The following is a 23,625-nucleotide window of genomic DNA, read 5'->3' on the forward strand; positions in this document are numbered from 1 at the left end:
AAAAAGTTTCCATATTTCTTACCATTTTACTTCTGCTTTTTACTGACTTTGAGTTTACAAATTCATGCCTGGTATGTGAGAACTATGTTGCTAATTTTCTTTTTTTATTTTTTTTCACTTGAAAATTCATTTATCATGATTAACACCAACCTTCTTACCAACTGTAGCAAGCAGCTGATTAATATCTGCTATTGTTGCGTACCATAGTTCTATCAGTGCAAACCTATATGAACCATATAGGTATAGAATGTTTCCTCCCATGATTCATAATACCGAAACAAATTAAATTAAAAGTGAAATATAATAAGCATACCAGTATTTAAAAAGAAATACCAGTTTCCTTATTAGTGACCTGGTTGCTTACAGAAATGACACATAATAATTTGAAAAAAAATCCACTCAAAGATTATTTTCATACCATGAATGAATATGCAAAAGTGCAATCAGAAGACTTCTTGTGTGCCTCTAAATATAATAATGCTTCCAATAGAGGTAGGAAAACAATCTTACAAAATATCCTTGAGGTTTGATTTTTTGCAAATAAAACACAAATGGCCTCTCAGTACAGTTCCAACTGAAGGGCCAATTAGATGTATTTTAGAGATGCTTTCAAGATATTTTAATTTTTGCTAACTTTGTCAAATGCTCTTTCTCCAAAAGAGCCTGATTGCAGTTCCAGCTAAGGTTGATAGAGATGTTTCCTTCAAGATATTTTTGACAGACATTTTAAAGAGAAATATTCCTTATTAATACATTTTTCTTGCTGATTTACCACTATAACTAACCACGGATTAGTAAGATTAGTCACCTACAGAAGAACATGAGTATTAGTGGTGAGAGTTTTCATTTGCAATCTTACTTATGATAACCAAAATATGTCCATTTCACAACTAAAAATCCATGAGATGGAAAACTGCTCTGATACCCCTCATGATTCCACGATACCAACACAATCTTTACTACCTGCAGCCTGCAGATCTCTCTGATTTTCTGTGTGTATTACAGCTCATCCCTTTCTTTCTCCCCTCACAGAGGAGATGTAATGATGCAACAATCATTATATACCCTACAGTAGGAGTGTACTTTCTTCCTGACTAAGGCCATATCCATCAAGAGAGGAACCTCTTTATTCTAAGTCAAGGAAAAACCTAAGCTTTCTGCCTTTTGTTGTTCAACATGAGGAAAAGTAAGAAAGATAAATTGAAATATTCATGCTTCAAATAATTATCACAGGGGTTAGGAAAGGACTAAGAGTAATTTAGGCAGATTTCCTTAAACTATGTGCTCTTTCAAGCACATAGTCCTCCATATTTCCAGAAATGTGGTAAAGAACCTTGTGCAACCTAAACTTGCCCTAGCACAACTTCAGGCCATTCCCTCCTGTCCTGTCACTGGTCACTAGAGAGGACAGATCAGTGCCTGCCCTTTCTCTTCCCCTCATGAGGAAATTGTAACTGCAATGAGGTCTTCCCTCAGTTCCCTCTTCTTCAAGCTGAGCAGACCAAATGACCTCAGCCACTCCTCATACAGCTTCCTCTCAAGACCCTTCACCATCTTTGTGGCCCTCTTTTGGACACTCTCCAACAGATTGATTTCTTTTTAATATTGTTGTGCCAAAAACTACACACAGTACTCAAGGTGAGGCTGCATGAGCGTGAAATAGAGCCGGACAATCCCTGTGGATAAACGGAATATAGGAGAATAGAGATAGTGATGAAGGTAATCTCACCCCTAAGGAGTTACAGCTGAATTAGGAGCAGGCCTGCCCTTAATAGGCCACAGCTATATCCAGTTAGGATGGGTATTGTAAAAGAGTAGGTTGGCTGCTTGGGAAGTTAGATGGAGTTTGTTGGCTGTGCTGTGAGGAAGAAGGAGTTAGTGCTGTGAGGAGCTGCCCATAAGAAATCACAGAGAACATATGGAGCTTTTGCAAAAAGATGACAACAAATCCCCTCCTGCACCCAGCCAATGACACCAGGACATGGTTGGCCCCTGCTACCAGGACTACTGCTGACTTGTATTCAACATTCCTCGGTCTGCAAATACTTTCAGGATAACCCCATCCCAGGTGTGAGATTTTTTTGATATTAGGCTCAGCCGTTCTGACAGGCTAGATCATGAGCTGACTGGGTCTTTTCTCTTATGTGTTAGTGTTATTTCTTATGATCTGTGATAAAATATTCAAGATTCCAACCAGGCTTGGTCAAAAATACCTTTGTTCTGTTTCTCAGGAACTGCTTTTATAGATTTCAATTGTAGCATACAAAATTCCTTATTATTTTGTGATGTTTTCTTCCACTTTAAGTGATTTTGTCTATAGCTTTTCTTTTTCTTTTTTTAATCTAGCTTTTTCTCTGTTAATCCAATACTGCTAAATTATTGATGACTTTATCTTTCTGATTCATTCTCTGAGACAGAGTCAGAGAACAGTAGTGTCCAAATGAATTAGCTATGGTCAGTTTAATTTTGAAAGGCTGCAGAGCTCTCCTTCATCTCTATTTCAAGAATTAAGACAAAACACTGATTCACAGTAAGTGGCTGCTGAATACCCACAAAAGACCCGTATCAGGAATACAAAAAAGGGAAAACTGGAAAGTACTGACAAGCTGTACAGCCAGAGCTCAACTGAAAGGTTATTCTCAGACATCTGACAACATTGAGTATTGCAACAGAGTCCCACACCTAAGACACATGGCCTGCAGTAGTAATATTGTTTGTTCTTTAATTGACTTCTGGTTTTCTCAAGGACATTCCTCTTTTGAAAACTGGACTGGCTCAGGATTTCTGTAGCCAGATTGTGGAGTACCTTTGCCTTTATGACTGTGAACATCTAAGTGATGGCCACATATTTATTTTATTTAGATGGAACCTTTTCTTTTGTATACGTAATTTTTAAAAAGGTTAGGAATTGTTCTCTGAAAACAGAGGCAGAACATTAATCCAAGGAAGTTAGTTGGTGGATGATATGAAGGATGATGGATCTTCTAACCTGGACTTCTCAGTCTATGTCCATGGCAGCAAAATAGGGTAAGTCCTTACAGGAATCTCATTTACTCAGTGCTAAGCCTAAAAATGGCTACCTCTAAGTGGCAAAGTATTTGTAATCTTGAAATAGATGTTTTACTTTCAAGAGAGAATCATTTGTAGCACTAAAAAAAAGTACATAAATGCACAAAGGCATTTAAATACTCTAAAAATTCATCTTTTCAAAAGCAAGAGAGAAGAGTGAGCCCAGAGCAAACTTCCATGAAACAGAAGAATGCTTCATTTAAGAATCAAAGCTTAGTAAATGCCATGCAAGGGGCCTACTACTGCCCTTCCAAGTGGTTTGTGCTACAGGAAGCATCCTTGTTTTCACAGAGTATTCTTAGCTACAAGGGACCCACAAAGATCACTGAGTACCACTCAAACTGAACGGCCCTCATGGAGATGTAACCCACAACTTTGGTGTTGTTAGCATCATACTGTAACCAATTGAGCTAATCTCAGGGTATGTAGTCCTTCCTTATGCATTATCTAACATCTATCAAGTCATTGTGAACATCATACTGCCTTTGCCATCACAGTTGTGCCTGTGTGTGTGCAACTTTCTTCAGAGATAAAGATACAATACCAGCTATAAATCAGTGCCCAGTGTCAGAAAATGGCAAAGCTCATGTAAAAATGGACAGTATAAAACAGGATGAAATTAATAATTAATTGCATAGGGCTCGGAAGACTTACTGTGAATTCTTCTCTTTGTGCCAAATAGCTACTAAAAGTCCTGGATGCTGCTATTAGTTATCTGCAAGCTGTTCTGGTGGTTTCCAAATGTTTATGATTCCCAGCTATGTTTCTAATGTACAAAATAATGATGTCTGGTGAAATTGAAATTTTTTTAAAATGCCAAGTTTGAAATAACCCAGAACCCTCTTTCTTATATGTTACACCTCCATTCCCAAACCTACAAGCAGTATGGTTATGTAATTATCTTTTCCCCTACACTTTACTTTACTTCAAGGGGTTTTTTGTGAGTTTTGAAAAATATTGATGTCAACTTTCTTGTCTCTGTATTCTAGTACCTCACACTACTGTAATGTGGTGTATCTTCTCAGATGTCAGTTTTGTAGGTATTGTTCTGTTCTTTCTATGTCAACTTGTACAAAACTTTAGTCACAGACTCAAGTCTACTTTATATGTGAGGCTAGTGACAGTCAAGAAAACTAAGCCAGTAAAAGTAAAATAAAAAAACTCTTCAGTAATACATTGTTTTTAAATTTGAATTTTATTGGAATTATTTTATATATATGCCTCTATTTTTATTTTTTTTTAACTTCAGAATGATTCTAAAAAAAATAATTTTGCAGAATCTGAAATGTAAAAATAAACCTTTTTATAAACCTTCTGTATTGTATGATGCTTCTTCCAGCATGAAAAAGTTCCTGTAAAACAGTTAATATTTTAATGACTGGATAATTGGAAGATAAGTATTCATGAAATGTTGCTTGTTATCAAAACTGTATTGTTAGTACACTCTCAAGTTTATTCATAAATCTCTGCAAGAGACCCAAGTTCTGAACCATGGAGCTATTTATATTTTCTAGTTGCACTATTACCAATTTGATAGTGTTTATTAGAAACAATCATATATGGAAAAACCTAAATAATTTTCTAAGTCTGAAGATACGGCTGTTTCCAATGAACAAATAATTTTCATCTGACCAAATTTTTCATTGCTCTATCAATTTACTGCAGTGTTCATTGTTAATAGACAAGGGTTTTTTTCAGATTCTGTGCTAAACTGGGAAAAAAATTGGCTTAAATTAATTTCCCTAATCAAATTATTATGTCTGTATCTTATGTCTTAGCAGAGTGGCTGCCCAGGAAATTACTGCTCCAGAGCCATTTCATGTGGCAAACTAAACAAAAGAAAAAGAATTTCAAGTGAGTATTCTGATGCTCTGGTCTTTCTTTTCAGATGTGTTATAGTACTCTAAAAAAAGACCTTTAGATAATGACTGTCAAATAAAGTATCTGCCATTTATGATAATCTACCATAATTAATAGTTGTTGTTAAAACATTACACATTAAAATGTAGAAAAGAACTTCAATAACAGGTATAAATCCAAATGACCAGAACTCTTGAAGATCATCTTCATTCAAGGTTGCTTTTTAATTTAGGAATAGAAGATATATCACTATGTCTGTTTCATGAATACAACAAATCAGCTCTTCTACTGGAAAAAAAAAATCTGTTTAAAAAATATGAAATTACTGAAAATGCCATAAATTATTCAAACTTCCATTTAAAACTTAAACCAATCACAAGCCAATTAGTTCAGTCAATGAGAAATAAAACCCCCTATTTTTAATACTTCAAGCATTACAAAGTTCCAGATAAACCAGCCAGTTATCATTAAAATATCAGCCAAAATGTGTAACAGCTCGAGCCCATTTCACACTAACATTACTCAGGCATTTTGCTTAAAGCATTTTCCTAAACTCCCTAGTAATAGAGGTATTGGCTGATAACAACTTAGATCATGACTTAGGTGTTTATGTCTTTCCAGTCATTACAGAGGAAAGCAAATAAGCAAAGTAACTTAGATGAGATGTTTAACTTTTGATGATTAATGCTAAGTACGATTAATCCTTTTTTCTATTATCTACTGGTTTTTTTCCCAGATATTTCTTTCTAAGAAACTTATTACTTTAGAACTGACTTTGTACTTTCTATGAGCTTGAGGTATCGGCACACTGATGTATAGTGATATACTGTCTTCTACCTGCCTTCTGCCTTATTTTCAGCAAATTAGAAATCCTTTCACAAAACAGTCTAGAATAAGATGCTGGAGTAGCTACTCCCAATGGAGTTATATCAGTTTCAAATATGAAGGGGGTTTTTTAGTATTAAACTCATTTGGAAGCATATTAGCCATACCAGAATAAGCCAAGCAGCATAGTAAAAAGCTTCTCAAAGCCAAATTAGCTAATGCCTGAATTAAGAGTTATAGAGAACTCTCAGCATGGTACTAATTAGTGCTGCCTAAATCACCCACATACATCTATTGTAATTTTAACTGATGCTACACTAGCAAGAGCTACAATTCCTTCAAAGCTATTTGAATGGTGTCTATTCTGCATTTTGCAGTACAGAAATGCCCACAGGCAAGCATTTTAGAATCTAGACTGAACCTATGAGAGGGGTGAGTTCAGAAGCTTTCTACTGAACTAAGCAAATTCCTTCTTTAGTTTCTATTCTGAAAGGCTGTGCAGCCTTGCTATGCTGTTCTGTCACTTGGAGATCTTTCTGCTTGGAAAACACTGTTTACATTTAAGTCATTTTTATCCCTTCCAGAGTTTTTCCCAGACAAAGGTACTGCAACACTTCAGATGCCCTCAGGGATCTCCAGCTCTAATTATTTACGTGAGCGAGATTTTAAGATCCTAAGAAAGACTTTACATCTCTAAGGAAAGTATATTGTAAAGGTTTTAAATGCAATGCTGAGCGACTTCAAAAGAATTCCCACTGAGTGAGACTTGTCTCAGTCAAACTAAAGTGGAAAAAGCTGGAATTTTAACTCTGGGTGCTCTTGCTTTTGCCTATTTTTGCCTGGATCTTTAATTTTACTTGTATCCCATTATTTAGTATTTTATTTAGACTCCAAGTAATGAAAAGCATTTGGACCTGAAATCTCATCAACATATACAATAAGATGCTATTAAATTCTGAATATTTCAAATATCAAATAGTTTAGGAGACTTATATGCTTTTAAATATATAAATGTGAATAGGTAAAAGTATATTTTTGAAGTTTAAGGCAAACTGTCACACAACTGAATTATTTTCCATGTCTAACTCTTAATCTGCCTGTTCCTTTTTACAAAAGATTTCATTTTGGCTATTTTATAGATATAAACATATAGTTCTGAAAATTGTTTGAGAAGCTAATTTGTTTATCAAGCTCTTTTGGGGTGGGATAACCAGGTTAACTGTTTGCAATTTGACTAAAGTATATTTTAAAAGAGAACTCTAAATAAAATGTGAACAAATTGCATCTACGGTAAAATTATTAAAATCACTTAAATCATGGGAATAATGACTACATGTGTGAATTCAACTTAACCAAGTATACTTGTTCTAATTCGAATTTGGTTGGAAAGAAAAATGGAGTTCCTCAGTGGAAAAAAAAAAGTCAAAACCTGAACTTAATATGCTGGTAACACTATACCCAGATTAGATGTATTTTTAAAACGTTGAGAAAAGAAATAAAGCTGATCAAATACTTTTTAAAATAAAAAATTGCCAGGGTCCAACACCAAAATGTTTTTCTCAATAGCTTATTCTAGACCTATCTTCCCAGACGTGAACCTTTAATTGCAAAAAACCCACCAAAAAGTCCCCAACCAACCAAGTAACCAACCAACCACACACACCAAACCAAAAAAAAAAAAACCAACCAAAATTAAAAAAAAAATAAAACCACCAAAAACCAAACACACCAACCAAACCAAAAAAGAGAGGACCAAAAAACAGACCAAAACCAACAAAATACAAAGCAATGGAAAACACTCTTTTCAAGGCCATGTAAACATATCTTTGATATCAACTGTCTTAATGAAATTGCAGATTCTAGGTCTGCAGACAAAATATGTATCTCAGAGTCACTGAGATAAGTATCTATAGACATTAAAAGTGAAGAATAGCTGTTCAAAAACAGGAAATCCCCACTTATATTGAAGCAATACATGAATGTATAAAAATACTGTTAGCACTTTTTGAGTCCATAAAAGATTACAGTGCTCCCTCTGTAATGTCATTCTGGGAAGTTCGTAGATAAATGTGGGAGAGAACTTGATGATTAAATTAGTACTGAGAGGTATAACAACATGAGTAGGTCTGCTGTGGTGTGTTGTGTAAGAAATACATAGGTACTTTACTCATCTTAAAGTGACATGCATTATTAATTCTTATTCTCCACACAGTTTATAAAGGTGATTTAACAATCTTCCTGTGCTATGCATCATAATTTTTACTTTACCAAATAACTCTATTAAATATATCAGGGGCAAAACAGTAAATATTTATGTATGGTCTGATTGTGTCTGCCAAATACTATTCCAGAAAGTTTCAGTGTAACTGACCAGACTGAGATTCCCTGCAATGAGTATGTTATTGGATAGTCAGAAAAAAACTTTCAAACTTTCCACCTATTTTTACATAATTTTCCTCTGTTAATTTGTTAGGGGTCATATTTTTAAAAGTATTTTTACATTCCCTTACTTTAGGAAAGGAAGAATTTTTCCACAGTAAACCAGGGGAAGAAAAGAGATTTTTCCTTCATGGCTACATTTCAATTTTTTTGCTTAAGTAACAAGAGCATGAAAATTTAGTTAATAGAGGGCAATATCAGCACCATATCAGTGGAGATGTTCCCAGAGATATCAAAGCTGGGGGTGGGTAGCACAGACTGAGACTCATTCCTTTGTATGACTGCATAGCACTGATTAATCAGAGCAATTTATCAATCAGGAATATTACATACCAGCCTTTGTTACTCACAGATTATAAGATTTCAATGCCTCTGAACCTGTATTTTCAGTAATTTTTAGTCACTTTGTGATTTCTGCATAAAGATATTGGCTTCTGTTTGTCTTTGTTTTATGTGGAAATTATATATAGTGGCTCAGAGGACAGTAGGCAGTTTTAATAGTGCCTCAGATAATACATCTCTGAGTGATGTAATGAGATGGCAGCCATGTCAAGCCTCTGAATGAACATCATGGCCATGTCCACCACCCTACAAGGTTTTCTCAGTGTTGTTCTCACAGTCTTTTAGATTCTCTATAGACAATAGTATAATGACGGTTTCTTCTTCTATTCAGTATTATTTAAAGGCCAAGAGAGCAAAATTTTAATATAGTGAAAATGTATTTTTTAAATGAAGAAAAATAATTTGCTGCCTTTAAATGTGATGTTAATTCTCCAAGTATGGCACAATAAAATGACATTCCATAAGGGTAAGAATACAGCTTAATCTGATTAAATACTTTAGATAACAGGCTCTTCAACTCTACAATCTTACGCTATTCAGGCAAACCTAGTGTTTCAGTCAATGAACTAGTCAGGATTTTGTAATGCAGATGAAGTTTTGCACACTTTCAATAAAATTCTCAAGCAAGTGTAAACAGTTTCTCATTCCTTGTTTTCTCTTGCAAGCAAGTTGCACTTCGAGCACCAGTTGAGGAAATTCCAAGTTTCTTTTAGGCTTTAGAAAATGAAGTAAGTTGGTTTCACTTTATTTCATTTTTGTTATCATAAAGTGAGATACCTATTCTGACTAAGACAAAATAACTTCTCTCTGCAATCAGTGGTAGCTGATAAACTTTCACATGGGTTTACCCATGTTATCCTGGAAAAGAGTCTATGAAAGCCTTAGATTTTCCACTTATAAAGCCATGCCAAAATCTTAGTTCAAGCTGCTTGAAGAATAAATTTGTACTTGTGTTTGGTCTTTATTAATCTTTAATTATGTTTCAGTAACCTTTGTTGCTTATTTATGTTCCTGAAAAAGAAATAATACCTTCTTTAGGCAGTATTTAAAAAAAATTATATGGTGCACATAAATATAGTTTAACCAGTGACAAAAATTTCCCAAAATGCTACACTCCCTTCATGCACAGTAAACTTTGCATTAAAGTTCATGTACTTTATTAAAAATGAACAGGAGCATAACTTTGTTCCTTTCTTCTAAAAACTGCTTTTAATGAAATGTGGATTGTTTTACTTTTAATCTCTTTCAGAGCAGGCACTTCAGGGTGCATGCAAAACATGCTACTCCAGAGGGGCAGATGTCCTGCTTTCCTCAAACCTTCCTTATGAAAACAACACTGAATAATAGCTAAAGGTTTTCATTAGTGGGTCCAACTACATTAATGAGGTCGCTGTCTTCTCTGCATTTAACCCAGAAATAACAGCACTGAGAACAGAATCAATTTGATTAAGGCTAGTCAGTTCAGTGACGGAACAAGAAACATGTTTTCCCTGAATCTCATTCCAAGTTTCTAAACTAGGCTCTTTCCAAAAAGGAAAATGTAGGACAGACACAAATTCCATTTGATTCTTACTTTCAAATATTTCTTTACAGAATAGTGGTAACTTTTTTTTTGCTAAAATAATTACATGCAAACAGAGATACAAAGTGAGAAAAGTATCTGTAACTTCTGCACAAGTACATATCCCGAACAGTTCCCTGAATGGATCTTTTTTGAAAGGTTTACCTGTTGCCTTAAGAACTGCTAATATGTCATAGAAAATATTAAGGAAGAGGTTACAGGAGATGTAAGAAGATTTTAAGTAATTCTCTCATATATACAGATTTTTTTCTGTAATTATAAGATCTTTTTGGGGTTCATTCCTCATAAAGATTGCATACTTTCACAAAGTGCTTGAGTTTTTTGTTGGGGGTTGGATGGATTTTTTTTTGGTTTATGCAGTCTTTAATTGCAATGTGATGTAGACACAACAGAAGCTGAAGAAAAGTTCAAGTTTCTGTTAAACTGCTATGTCCTAAGGTTTTGTGGTTAACCACACACCTCTAAAGTATCTTTCAGAAAGTATTTTTTTCAGTTTCCTAACAATTGTGTGCACAAAATAATAAAAATAAACCCTGGTTTCTGCTTCTTTAATAACCTTTCAGCTCTGAATGAAAGTTAAGTTGAAAGTTAAGTACTTTCAGTACTTGAGCATTTCACCAGCAGAAGCTGAAGAGTGAGTGGCTATAACTGAGTCAATGGAAGACAATTTCATATGTATCGATTCCACATACTGTGCTGATGAAAGGTATTTTTTCATACAGTTTCCTTTCTTCGAAGAATGTTTCTGTATGTTTAATCAAACGATAGGGGTGGTGTTTTCCCAGATGTTACCAAAAAAAGATTCATCAAAAGTTCTCCAACTTCACATTTCTCCTGGGAACCCTCAGAATTCTCATATAGGTAAATATCTGTCCATTTCTTTTGTCATTATGAGGCTTTTAAGTTTAAACGTTTTGATTATTGACTTGAATTATATGTTCCCAAAAATTTTTTTTAAGAATTAAGCATCTGAGATCTGTGGCCTATATAAGTATTTTATTAAAAAACCAAAGCAATGTTTGAAATAAAAGGAAATTCTCTAACCTGTAGATTTTATTGGAAAATCCTTGAAATGTAGTGTAAGTAACAGAGATGGTACCACTTCTCAAAGAATCCCATTAATCTTTTATAAGTGTTGGGAAGTTAAATGCAGTTGTCATTTTCATCTGTTTCTATAATAGTTCTTTTCACCTCAAAGTGCTTCACAAGCTAAGCCTACTTCCCTTATCACAGAATAAGGATCTTCCAGTTTGAAAAAAATCAACTTCTATTTTAAAGAAATAGAAACATCAGAGATACTTGAAGACAGAACTTGAAACAACTTCTTTTTAAAAGAACAGAAGAAATTTCTGTGATACTTTTGCCACAGAAAAAGGATATTCATTTGTAAAATTATAAGACATGAAAAAGTATGCTAAGTATCAGTATCTTTCAATTATGTCCTGTAAACTAGAAAGCAGTGATAGGTGTATCTTCTCTACCATTTATTGCTTAATTGGTATGATAACAAAGCTGTTCTATGTCTAGATAAACTGTATTATTCTTTTCTATGGATTAACATACAGTGCTGCAAAATGACCACCACAGAGAAAAAAACTGTGAGCTAAGAGTTCTTTGTGTTTCAGGGATTTTCACCTCCAAGTATGTGTGAGGAGAGAGAACTGCTCTAATTCAAGTTCTAGTTTTCAAAGAGGGAATAGTGTGCTAGAAACGTAATATGTCTGCTTCCCTACAGTTGCCAGATTAGAGACAAAATAATTAAACCATTAAACCCAAGCTTTCAGGATGGTATTTAGCTGCATGTAGTAGGTCAGCAAGTAGCGGATTGTCTTTTAAATTAATTTTTGCTCCAAAGTAGTTAGGTTTGCAATATTTATTAGGGACAGGATTACATCAGTACTGCATAATATTTAGCATAAAGATTCATATAGATTTTCAACCTAATTGGGGTTTTTTGTGTTGTCTTTTTTTCATATATACTCAGACACAACACTCTAGAGACAAATGTTCAATATTGTGAATTCTAGAAATTACCTGCTGTGTAAAACTGATTTGGTTTTCAGGTTGTATCTAAAAGAAAAAATTAGTTCCTGACTAGAAAAGTCGATCTGGGCTTTTTGGGTTTTCAGTTGTTTTGTTTTGGTTTTTTTTTTCCTGTCAATTCTGTTATTTTTTGTATTTACAGAAAGTGCTGTCATCACGTATTTCACAGCAGTTCCCATGGAAACTCTGTTGCATTTCTTTCTGTTTCTGTTTTGGTTTTTGATTTGGTGCAGTAACAGCTGGTGGTCATCCTTCAAGTTAAATTAAATAAAGAGTTCATTGATTTTACTGCCCTCATAGTTTCTTTCTCTCTCAAACATTGACCTTCTCTTCATATATTGGCTAAGAAGCACATCATACTAAAGGACATCTGTACATCCCCTATGCATCCACTTATGGCAGATGAGCAAGATACACCAAGGAATATTAAATTATTGGTAGGATGTGGAAATAAACTGAGCATTGAAAATGACATTATGAGAGGGGTGAACTGGTACCTAACAAAAAGATATGGACTTTGCATGTGGCCAAGCATAAATAAATCAGCTTGGGCACAACATGAGCTTCAACCAATGCTTAGATTAATGTCATTTTCATTCAAATAATATTATAAAACACTGTTTAAGTTGCCATGGGCAAAACAGTCTTGATACCAGGATTATCACTTCATTTATTTCCAACGAGCATAAATTTTTAGTTATGATCTCAGGTATTGTGAAAGAAAACAACCCTAGGAAAAAACGCTACACTTGTTTCTCAGGTTTTCTCCAGTCCACCACCTTCCTTCCCCCTTTTCTAGCCTCAATTTCCCTTGCTTTTATAGCACAATACATGCAATCCTTCCCACACATTTTTGGAGAGGCAATGGACAATGCAAGAGGTTGAGGTCAGTGCTCAGCCATTTCTTTCTGTTGCCCTTTGCATCTTACTCTTTTCCTCCACTTGTCACTTCTTAATCATTTCTTGTGCTCCAGTGTGAAGCATTCATGGGCTGCTGTACTCTTCAGGGTTACCCTGCCTTGGTAGGGGTCGCTTCACAGGCCCCAGTCCCTCTGGGATTGTCACTACCCCAGTCCCTCCACAGGCTGCATTCTCTGCAGGTCTGTTTCTGCCCTACTGTGGGATCATCCCTGGACCCAGTCCCCCAGGGCTATGTGTCATCCAGCATGGGCTCTCATGGACAGTGCCTCCTCTGCCAAACCTCAGCTCCTTCCAAGAGTGTGCTTCCAGCATGTCTCAGTCAATGTCCCCTTGCACATTCCTCTTCCATTTCATTTCTGCAGACAGACCTCTTCACATTTCTTCTCACACACGTCCTGTTTTTGTATCTTCCTGTCTTCTCTCACACCTCCTACTGCTTCCCCCATTCTGTGGTCTCATGTGCATCCTGCACCAGTGTCTACCACCCTTTTTAATACATGTCTGAGCCAGTGCTCTTCTCCAACAGGTTGGTTTTTCTGCATCCAGTGGGACAATCTGTGTCACTGGGATTCCCTTACTTTCTACATTAAGTACTGGTAACACTTGTCCCTTTTCAGATGCTTTCTTAAAAATAAGAAACTCATTTGGTGGAACAGCTGAAGACCTTGGGATCTGGAAATCAGCAGAAGTCTGGGCATTTCTAAGTCATAACCATGCCAGACTAAATTAAACTCATAGTGAATTGAACTTAATTTTTATACATATGGTCAATATTGGTTCCATATGCCTTCTACAATCTCCTGTGACACCTCTAAAACAACATCTTGCAGTATTCTCCGCTACATGGCCCTCCTCTTCTCCCCCTCTCAACTGAGAGGTGGAACTTGGGTAGATAGAGCAGGCTGCAAAAATTAGGCGTCCTTATTTTGAACTATTATGAATTAATTTATTTATGATCCAGAGATTTTTTTTCTGTCATCCCTGATACATATCTGTGCACATGGATTGGCACAAAGTGTAATTTGTAAGGAAACGCCTGCAATAACCTGGTAAAACTGAAAAATAAATATCATTTTGGCACGTGAGGATTTTGCACGATGTCTCCCACACTCCAAGCATTGGATTTTTTTTTAATGTAAAATTATATAAACTTTCATTTGCTAATCCCCCACTGACTTTCTCTCAATCACCCAAATAGTGGTTACAATATCTTCTTTTATTTTTCTCTTGGTCTAATTATGTTATTTTGAATTCCACTGTCAAACATTTTAGGCATAATTCAGGAGCACGTTTCTATCTCTTCCCTCACCCCCATTTTTCCTACAGATTAACACCAAAGCAAAAAAACCATGGGAACAAGAAGAGCTAGGCAATTTTGTTAGGCGTGTTATAACTTCTTTACAGGCATCACGACGCTCAGGAGGAATGAACTCATGACCTTTTACTCTGCTTATTATAGGAACATCTTTATTACTAGCTGTAATATCAGACAGTAAAGTAAGGATATAAATTCTATACACCGAGAGATAATATCAGGTCTTATATTCACAGAAGACTAGATTAAGCTGAGGGTGACATTAGTTACTGCAGTAAGGTCTGAAGATCTTTTACAGAAAAAAGAGTGCACTTTCACTCTCTCCCCTCTTGCATGTAAGCTCTCCATACACATATGCCACAAGAGGCAGAAATTACTCCTGGCTTTTCATTTGCATGCACAAAATTTATTTACTGTGTCTCTGGCTGCTTCAGGAAAAAATCTTACTAAAATTATAATAATATTCATTGTAACCACTGTTTAATTATAGTCAACTAGCTTTTTACAAAAGTATGTTTCTTGACTATGAGAATCGATCAGAAAATATGCTTTCTTTCTCTCCAAATTTTACTTGGTTTCTAAAAATCTAGTAGGATTACATGGGTAACATATAATATGAAAAAAAATATGAAAAATTTTAAAAGTAAGTATATAACCTGAAAAAAAGCTTAAGTTTAATTTGTTGTTAATGATGTTTTATTCTTTTAAGAGAATCTTTCTCTTTCAAGGGGCAAGTTTAAAAATAATTTTACCTTGTTGGAAACAACAATTTTATTATATTTACTCTACAGGGAAGCAGGCCATACACATGCTAAGTACTGAGATCATTACTAGCCTGAAAATTTATTTTTTAATTATCGTTTATATTTGAACAGATGAGATAATTTTTAAATGAAACAGAGATTCTTCTGCAGACATCTCTCTGATATATTTGACTTTCTTGTATTATAAGGATGTAGAAGTGCTCTTAGAAGTGGAGAGTAGTAATAAATGTAAGTTGTCTGCTCTGAATTCTCTACTTTGAAGTTTTACTTATTAAACCAGAGATTTTACACATCTATCCTATTATCAGTGGAGAGATAAGTTATAACATACACAGGTTTAAAAATTATGGCTGTATAATATTTAAATGAATATGTGTGGAAATGCTGCTTGTGTGGATATCCAGATGATTGCATGTTTTTTGGTTGGTTTTTTTTTTTAATAATCAACTATGTCTGTATATCAGTATAAAAAGCATAAAAGCCTTAAATCTATTGTTGTCATTCCTTCTTTCTTTGGCAACTACAGCCATGAGAACCAAACCTCATTCCACTCTAACACAATTTTTCTTCAGGACTTCTTCTCTTCCATTTCAATGATTTATTTTTCTCCAAAATACCTCAAATGGAATTTTTTTTAAAAATTGACTTTTTGTTACATGTGGTGAAAAGACTGCTGCTCACAAAATATTGAGGATTCTGTACTATAGTTGTTAGTGAGGATTGTATTGTTGCAGTATAGCTAAAGCTGCTTAATTTATTTTCTTCTCCTTGTCTATGAGAATGCTTAAAAAAAACCCTACTGGTGCTACAGATATAACAGTCTTCCTGTGCAAATCATATAAAAAAGGACTGGAAGTCCAAGAACTGTCAGTGATTACATCTATCTCACGCTCCTTTCTAAAAGATTTCCATGCTAATTTTTGTACTTACTAGATACTGTTTTAGATGCACAGATGCCCAAGTTTCCACGTGTCTGGCAAGCAAATACTGGACACCCACAGGGAGACTTGAGGTGAGCACTTGGTTCAACTGTGTCACCATGACTCTGCCCACTGGAGCTCTGACAGAGGTTTTGTGCCTTTCTCTAATAGAGAGACTAATAATTTCTCTTTTTTTCTCTCTTTTTCTCTTTTCTTTATTCTATTTATCTAATAATTTTTCTTTTCATCTTGATCTCACTCTAGTGTATGTGAATATTTCCTCAGATATCTTTAATTTGCAGCTGTGTAAACTACATATGGGAAGAGCAAGCTTTAGAAACACTGTGCTATACTCTTCCATGAATGCTGCCATTGTGCTCTGATAGTGTCATGGCCTGAGATTGATAAATGCTGTGTATTTATCTTTCTAATTTGAAAAAATAGTCTTATATTGTAATAGCTGTTTTTGCATTTGTTAAAGAGCACAGAAACAGAACAAAAAGGATTTATCCTTGTACCAAGGAAATGTTAAGAAAAAACATAAACAAAAGACCACAAAGAATTTTTAAATAATAAATATCTTTAATATAAATGTCTTATCAGCAATTTAGGTGTTTGTGAATCTCTCTGTTGATGCACTGGATAAATGAAATTATATCTTTCTGCTGAGCAGGTATGACATGATTTATTCTATCTTTTAATCAAGATCATGATCTTTTGATAAGAGACAATGTTTAACAACTGGAAAACCTGACTGGAATCAGCTAGCCATCTTTTTTAATAAATTTTAATTTGGATCATAAATTGCAATGGGAGATAATTGCCTAAAGATATAAAGAGATGTGCATAAGATGAGAGGACAAAATGTTCTATTTTCTCTCTGAAAAAGGCATCTCACTCTATTACTGTTCATTTTAAAATGCTTATTTCTGCACTACTCAAGATTTAATGTAAGTATCTTTTGAATGCTGTAATGTGATCCACAGGCACGAACTTTCTGTAATCATTCATGTCAAGTGATTCTACAAAGATTTACAGGTTTCAAACCAGGGTTGGAATAATACTTTCCTTTGTAAATAGGTTTAATTCAATAAACTTAGGTTATTTCAGATACACAATGACCACTCTCCAGGCTGGCATAAATCTGTGTAGTTCAGCTGAAATCAGTACATCCACAATAGTGCAATCAGGGTTTTACAATGCATTAACTGAAATCCCTACTCCAAACTCTAGAGACTAGACAACAGTGCTAGAGAAAGTAGTCACTTGGGAGTTAAAAGTGTGGTGAGAGAAGTAACAGAGGCAGCCTGAAAATGTAGAACATCAGAAAAGATGTGAAAGAAAAGCACAAGTAATTGTTTAATGTAGATCAGAAATGCCTTTTACAATGAAAGACAGAAGGCTAGAACCTCACAGCCCACAATACAAGAAAAAGAAAATGGGAATAAACAGAAATACAGGGAGCACAGGAGTGAATGGAGGAGCATTAGAAAATTAGGTAAAATACAATAAATAATGGTATGCTTTTAATCAGCCATAATCTCATAGTTTTATGATGTGTTCGAGGTTTTTCTTTCTATTTCTTGCAGAAACTATGTGGAAATATCCTTAAGTCATCCTAATATTCACCAAGACAGCTTTTGACTCAGATACTGTCTTTTGAAGTTATATGAAAATGACAGGGTTTTGTTGCTTGAATTACCCTATTTCCTCTTTTATGCTCATATATTGTTTTTAGTTCCAAGGTTTCTGTCTGCCCAGATTAAAGAGAACTCCACATGGAAATCTGACCATGAGCTGGCTCCCTTTTTATACCTTGGAGCTTTATGTTTTGGCCAAACTTTCCCTTTATACTGTGTGATTATATTTAATTACATATCTGCACGTTTTTGTATTCCCAAATCTATTTATGTTCTATGGTTAATAAGGAACTCATTTGCATAATTTATCCAATTACCTAAAAGAAATTCTGTTAAACCAATATTCCTACAATAGCTTTATTGGTGATAAACTGTAGAATAAATCTACCTGCAGGAATCTTGCCGTGGCCTCTCCTGTAGGTATTTGCACATGTAATATCCATTACCAGTTTGATCTCATGGTCTTTCTGGCAGTATCCCCACCATACTCCTGTTTAGGGAACCTTCTCTACAGAAACATAAAGATTTTTTTTTCATACATGTCAATTAACTATCATATTTTGCCTTGAAAGAAAATTGTGTAAACCCCCCAAACTTAAAAGAGAAAACAGTATCATGTTAATTTCTGGTGTTTCATTTAAACTAAATCTTTCAAAGATCTCCTTGGTACTGTAGAAATACAGTCCAAAAAATATCCCTCCAATTAAAGTACTAGAAATTCTCTCAGACATCCCTTGAAAGCATTTAGAGTAATTTGTTTCAACATCTTAAGCAGTGGAAACAAATTGTAGGGGAAAGTGCATTCACAGATTGAATTTTGGGGTGATAAAAAGGCATCAAATTAAATTTTTAAGAAAAAAAGGCATTAAATTAAAATTTTAAGAGAAAAATAAAATCTGAAGCAACTCCCAGCAAAGCACTTAACCACTGTTTAGAGTTAGCATTTGTTACAATTGCCAGAACATTTGAGTTCCTTGTTAGACAATCAAAACTTTACTCTGTGCTTTCAATTTTTATGTAACCATTTGCTAAATGTAGATAAAGAGATACTGAGATTCATGGTTGTGGGGAGACAAATAGAACACATGTATTACTAAATAATATCCTTTTCCCAACTATTCACTATATTAGCCCTACTCACTCCTTGTATATAATCTGACAGCTTTTCGTGTTAATATTTTCCAGAAATATTTGCCATTACTTAGTATTTCTTCAGTACTCCAAAGGCACAAAAACATTTGGCTTGTTAGTAGTTATCATTCACCATAAGACTGCAGATGAAGCACAGAAGCAAACCTCTTGTAAGAAATATGCATCTTTAAGAAACTGTCTGGGTGTAACGGTACTGATGATCTTATTGGTGGTTTTTTTAAGGCCTTCAGTCTTTTATACTGGGTATACAGTACAGTATCCTACTCAAACTAACTACCTTGATACAACTCGAAATATCCCAAGATTCTAAGAGGTATCAGGCTAGGAATTTTTTATGGTTTCATAGCTGAAATAAAAATTATGTAGAAAATAACAAATATATGTGGGCACACAGGTTGCAAGAGAGTAGTGAATATTTCTTTAAAAGTCAGTCCCTTCAGTTGAAATGTTTGCTTGTGTGAAAAACTGTTTGCATATTTGTAAGTACTTCAACAGGATTTTCCTCACACTTAAACTCTGTTACAGCAATTTACTCATGCAGTTCTTAGGGAGAGGAAGCAATAAAGGCCTTGAAAGGTATTTACTAAATTTTCCTCTGCAACAAGAATGATTTATGGCTTGCTCATACATCATTTTTTCATAGGCAGCTGTGGCAACTGATGTTACTGTCTCATCCACTGCCAGCTGTGTGTTGTTGCCTCCTGCCAGAGCTTGCCATGCCCTCAGATCTGCCAGAGCTCTGCTTCTCAGCTCTTCCCTACCCCACTGCAGACAGAATAAGACGGCAGCAGATCCCTATTTAAGGTATTGCAGCCCATATGGCAGGCTTTTACTTGAAAATGCTGAGCAATGCAACTCGAAGGAAATCATTGCCCTTCAACTGGGACGTGCTTCAAGGAACTGATCAGTTGTGATGGGCAAATGAAACTGGTTCATAAGACCTCAGAGGTCCTTTTGAGCCTGATTTTCTACAACAATGCAGTGCTCAGGTGCAGCAAAACAGAAAAGGATTTGAGATTTAGGTTGATAAGTATGGTGCATAAAGAAATAAAAAAAAATTCCTTAGCTTTATATTAAATGAATTGTGTAAATTTTTCCATATAAGAATAACCTGAAAATAAAGCAGGACATTCTGTGATGAATGAAGATTTCTATAAATAATCATTATGATTCAAAAATCATAATTTTTCCAATGTTTCTGTTGCAGGTAATACATGCACAAGGTGTTGTGTGCATGTATATGAATAGGTGCTGTGTTTCCACATCAGTGGTCACAATTCTGTGAAATAATAGTTATCAGCACTTACAAAAAATGAAAAATTAAAATTACAGTAAATGAAAAAATATACTCCAATATTCAATGCATAGCTGAAAATTATGAAACAAATTCTTAGTGCTAGAAAAATTGACATTTCTTTTTAACAAAGGGACTTTTTCCTTCTTTTGATTTATATATAGCATTCTGAACTATCCAGGTTTTTTTTAGAAATTCATGTAGCTTTTTTTAAGAGATAAAACCAGATAAGCTATGATACATTAAGTTTTGATTAATGTATTTAATTAATTAATATTGATGGAAATATTACAACTTGGAATGTGAAACAGAAAATTAATTTACATGTTTTTCAAATTATGGCTAAAAGCCTTTGCAGACACATTGCGCAATGGGATTAGAACTCAAACCGATTCTGATAATTGGAGAAGTGAACAAAAATTAACCAAAAGAACTTAAATATACAGAAAAACAAAGAACTACACTCAGGAGAATCAGATGAATAAATGCAAAACAGAATACTTGGAAAGTCAGACAAAAATATTTATATTGCAGTGGAGAAGGGCCAAGAAGAGAAGACCAGTATAATGGGAAAAGTATCTTTTTGGATTGTATTAAGAAGATAAAGAACAAAATAAGAAATTGTCGTGTTCTACTCAGTAGTGTGAAGACCTCTGTCAGAGTATTGCAGCCATATATGGCAGAGACTATTCTGAAATATTTCATCATGAACACACAAAAAGTCATGTAGAGTTTGTAAAATAAGCTGTTTCTCTATTTCTGGATAGATTATACTTTTTGAATTCCACTGTGCATGAAGAATAAGAAAATTAGTATCCTTGGTAATTAATTCCTTTAATTTTGCCATTAGGAACACTTGGAAATCAAATATGAACCCCCCCCAAAGACTGCTACATTACAAGAATAAAACATGAAAAAAAACCATGAAAACATTTTTTAAATTTTTAGAGGCTGCTATAAAAAAAGGGAAAATTTCTGTACTCTGCTCAAGTAGATAAGAATTTTCTTTAATTTTTAATTTTTAGATAAAATTTAAGATACCAAAAACATTTTACCTAAAAGGTCAAAGAATGGAAACGAACCAAGGAGAGAGGTTGAAGAATTTCCTTTATAGATTCAACTGCATATTGATAAGTACCTACCTTAGGCAACCCTCAACCATCTTTGAACAGGAGTCAGGTTGGATGTTCTTTTGAGTTTCTTTATAGTCCTCCATTTTTTTTTCCTTTAACTTCATGAATATGATACAATATATAAGAGATTTAAACATCTTTCAGATTCCTGTAGGGACACAAAAATTATCAAAATTTTAATGAGTTTATATGACTATAACTTCAGAATTGCCCAAGGCTTAGCTGAGGTTATTACAGACTGAACTACTGTTTAGCTTCAGAAATAAAAAATTATAAGTGAGGTTTTCAAGTGGAACTTTAGTAATTTTAATTTTTGCCTTGAATGGTGCCTAGAAGAGCAAAGAACATGAAATTAAAAGAAAGTGTAAGGAAACTCTTTGCAAGTTCAAGCATAAAAGAGAAGTTTAACATAGTTAATGTCTATGTGTTACACAAACCCTTAAAAATAGGTATAAATTTAGTATTTAAGTATCTGGTAAATAAATCCAGTAAGAACAAAGGAATGCCAACACAATGTATGCATTTAATGTAAGGCATAATAGATGTGCTATGTAGAACAACAACAAAAACTATAGTGTCAAGGCAAAACAAAAAAATAGAGCATCCATGTTTATTGTAAATAAGACTTTGACCCAAATGCAGTGATCATGCGAGACGCATTCCATTTAAAATAATTTCTTACAAAGATTTTGCTTTGCTTATAGTACAAGTACCCAATGATTTGCCAGCAGCAAAGCAATAAACTAAGTATTTTCATTCAACATGTTTAAAAAAAGCTGTATTAAGTTTTATGGCAGAAGATTTACTAGAGTAGGCTTACAATTATATGAGAGTAAAAATGATTATGAGGTGTCTCTCCAGTATTTTCTTTTTTTTTTCTTCCCTACTTCCTTTTCTCCATTTACTACCCCACAATACATAATGGACACAATTACCAGAGGCTGTGTCTATTCTTGAAGTTATTAAGTCTCAATTATTGTTTGCATGGTTGTATCTATGGCTTCATAGAATTGCCTCAGAAAGGCCTGATTTTTTCTTTTTGTACAAAAGCAAAATTTGAAGTTCCTTAGCATAACCTGTATTTTGAGGAGGGGGTTGGTGCCTGTTCTAAGTATTTTTTAGAATTTATTTCTAGGAATGATGGTTCCAGTTACTGGGAAACTGCTTAGATCTAATGGCATTTAATACATAGAAGACCAAATATAAATGTGAAGTGACATCATTATTGTTATTTAAAATATTGTATATTATCTTACTTCCTTTTTTTCTTCTCTCTGAGGCCATTAAGCTCTAAGTTCACTATCTCCTGTGCTTCTCTTGACAAGCAAGGTAGCAAGCAGATTGGCTATGTCAATAGGTGTACATAGGTGTTTAATTAAGTTTTTTGGCCGTAGTCCACTTCTAAAACTGAGTTTTGAGTTTTTTTTAGAAAAAAATCTATACGTTTAAAAGATGAGAACTTCATATTTTATGAATATAATGGTACCTAGATAGGAAATTATTTTGACATTTCCCATCCTCTTCTTAGTCCTTGTAATTTATAAGAGTACAATCATATACTCTCAACAGGTAAAAAAAAAAGGATTAGTGTCAGGGATTGGTTTAACTTCTTCAAATTAAAAACAGAAATGCAGTTTTGTTAGATCTGAGATATGTAGCTTAACACACCAAAAACACAGCAGTTATCTTTGTCAAAAAAAAGTGTCAACTGCTTATACACATTAAAAAATTATCCTTCTCAGATAAAATTATCTGTTTTGTGTCTTTTAAAACTTTATGTCATAGAATCACAGAATAGCCTGGGATGGAAAGAACCTCTGCTTCATCTCTTCCCTGCAGAAGATCATCTGGTTCCAACCCCACTGCCATGTGCAGGGACAGTTTCTGCTAGACCAGGTTGCTCAGAGTCCCATCCAACCTTGCCTTGAACACTTCCAGGAATGGGGCACTGACAATTTCTCTGGGCAACCTGTTCCTGTGCTATACCATCCTCATCATAAACCATTTCTTTCTAATATTTAATCTAAAACTATTCATTTTCAGTTTGAAACCATTCACCCTTGTCCTGTCACTATATGCTCTTAGAAAATGTCTCTCTCAATCTACAATGTTGCAGACTCACCTTGAATATTGCGTGCAGTTTTGGTCATCACAATATGAGAAAGATGCAAAGCTATTAGAGAACATCCAGAGGAAGGCAACAAAGATTGTGAGGGGCTTTCAGTGGAAGCTGTATAAGAAGTGGCTGAGGTCAGTTGATCTGTTCAGCCTGGGGAAAAGGAGCCTGTGGGGAGACTTCATTGAGGTCTTCAATAGCCTTTCAAGC

General features: G+C 34.5%; 2 long non-coding RNA genes across 3 annotated transcripts in view; one reads left to right on the plus strand and one right to left on the minus strand.

Moving 5' to 3' along the window:
* The window catches only part of LOC135302098 (uncharacterized), a 54,641-nt gene that overhangs the window by 18,848 nt on the left and 12,168 nt on the right, over positions 1-23,625 (minus strand). For both annotated transcript variants that reach the window (XR_010363792.1, XR_010363793.1), the window contains one exon: positions 21,309-21,447. This is a non-coding gene — a long non-coding RNA (uncharacterized LOC135302098). The remainder of the gene's footprint in view (positions 1-21,308; positions 21,448-23,625) is intronic.
* Positions 1,826-8,270, plus strand: LOC135302097 (uncharacterized). Its single transcript, XR_010363791.1, has 3 exons — positions 1,826-2,068; positions 4,851-4,923; positions 6,339-8,270. It is a non-coding gene; the product is annotated as an uncharacterized LOC135302097 (long non-coding RNA).

The sequence above is a fragment of the Passer domesticus genome, chromosome 6, assembly GCF_036417665.1.
Source record: "Passer domesticus isolate bPasDom1 chromosome 6, bPasDom1.hap1, whole genome shotgun sequence".
Lineage (NCBI taxonomy): Eukaryota > Metazoa > Chordata > Aves > Passeriformes > Passeridae > Passer > Passer domesticus.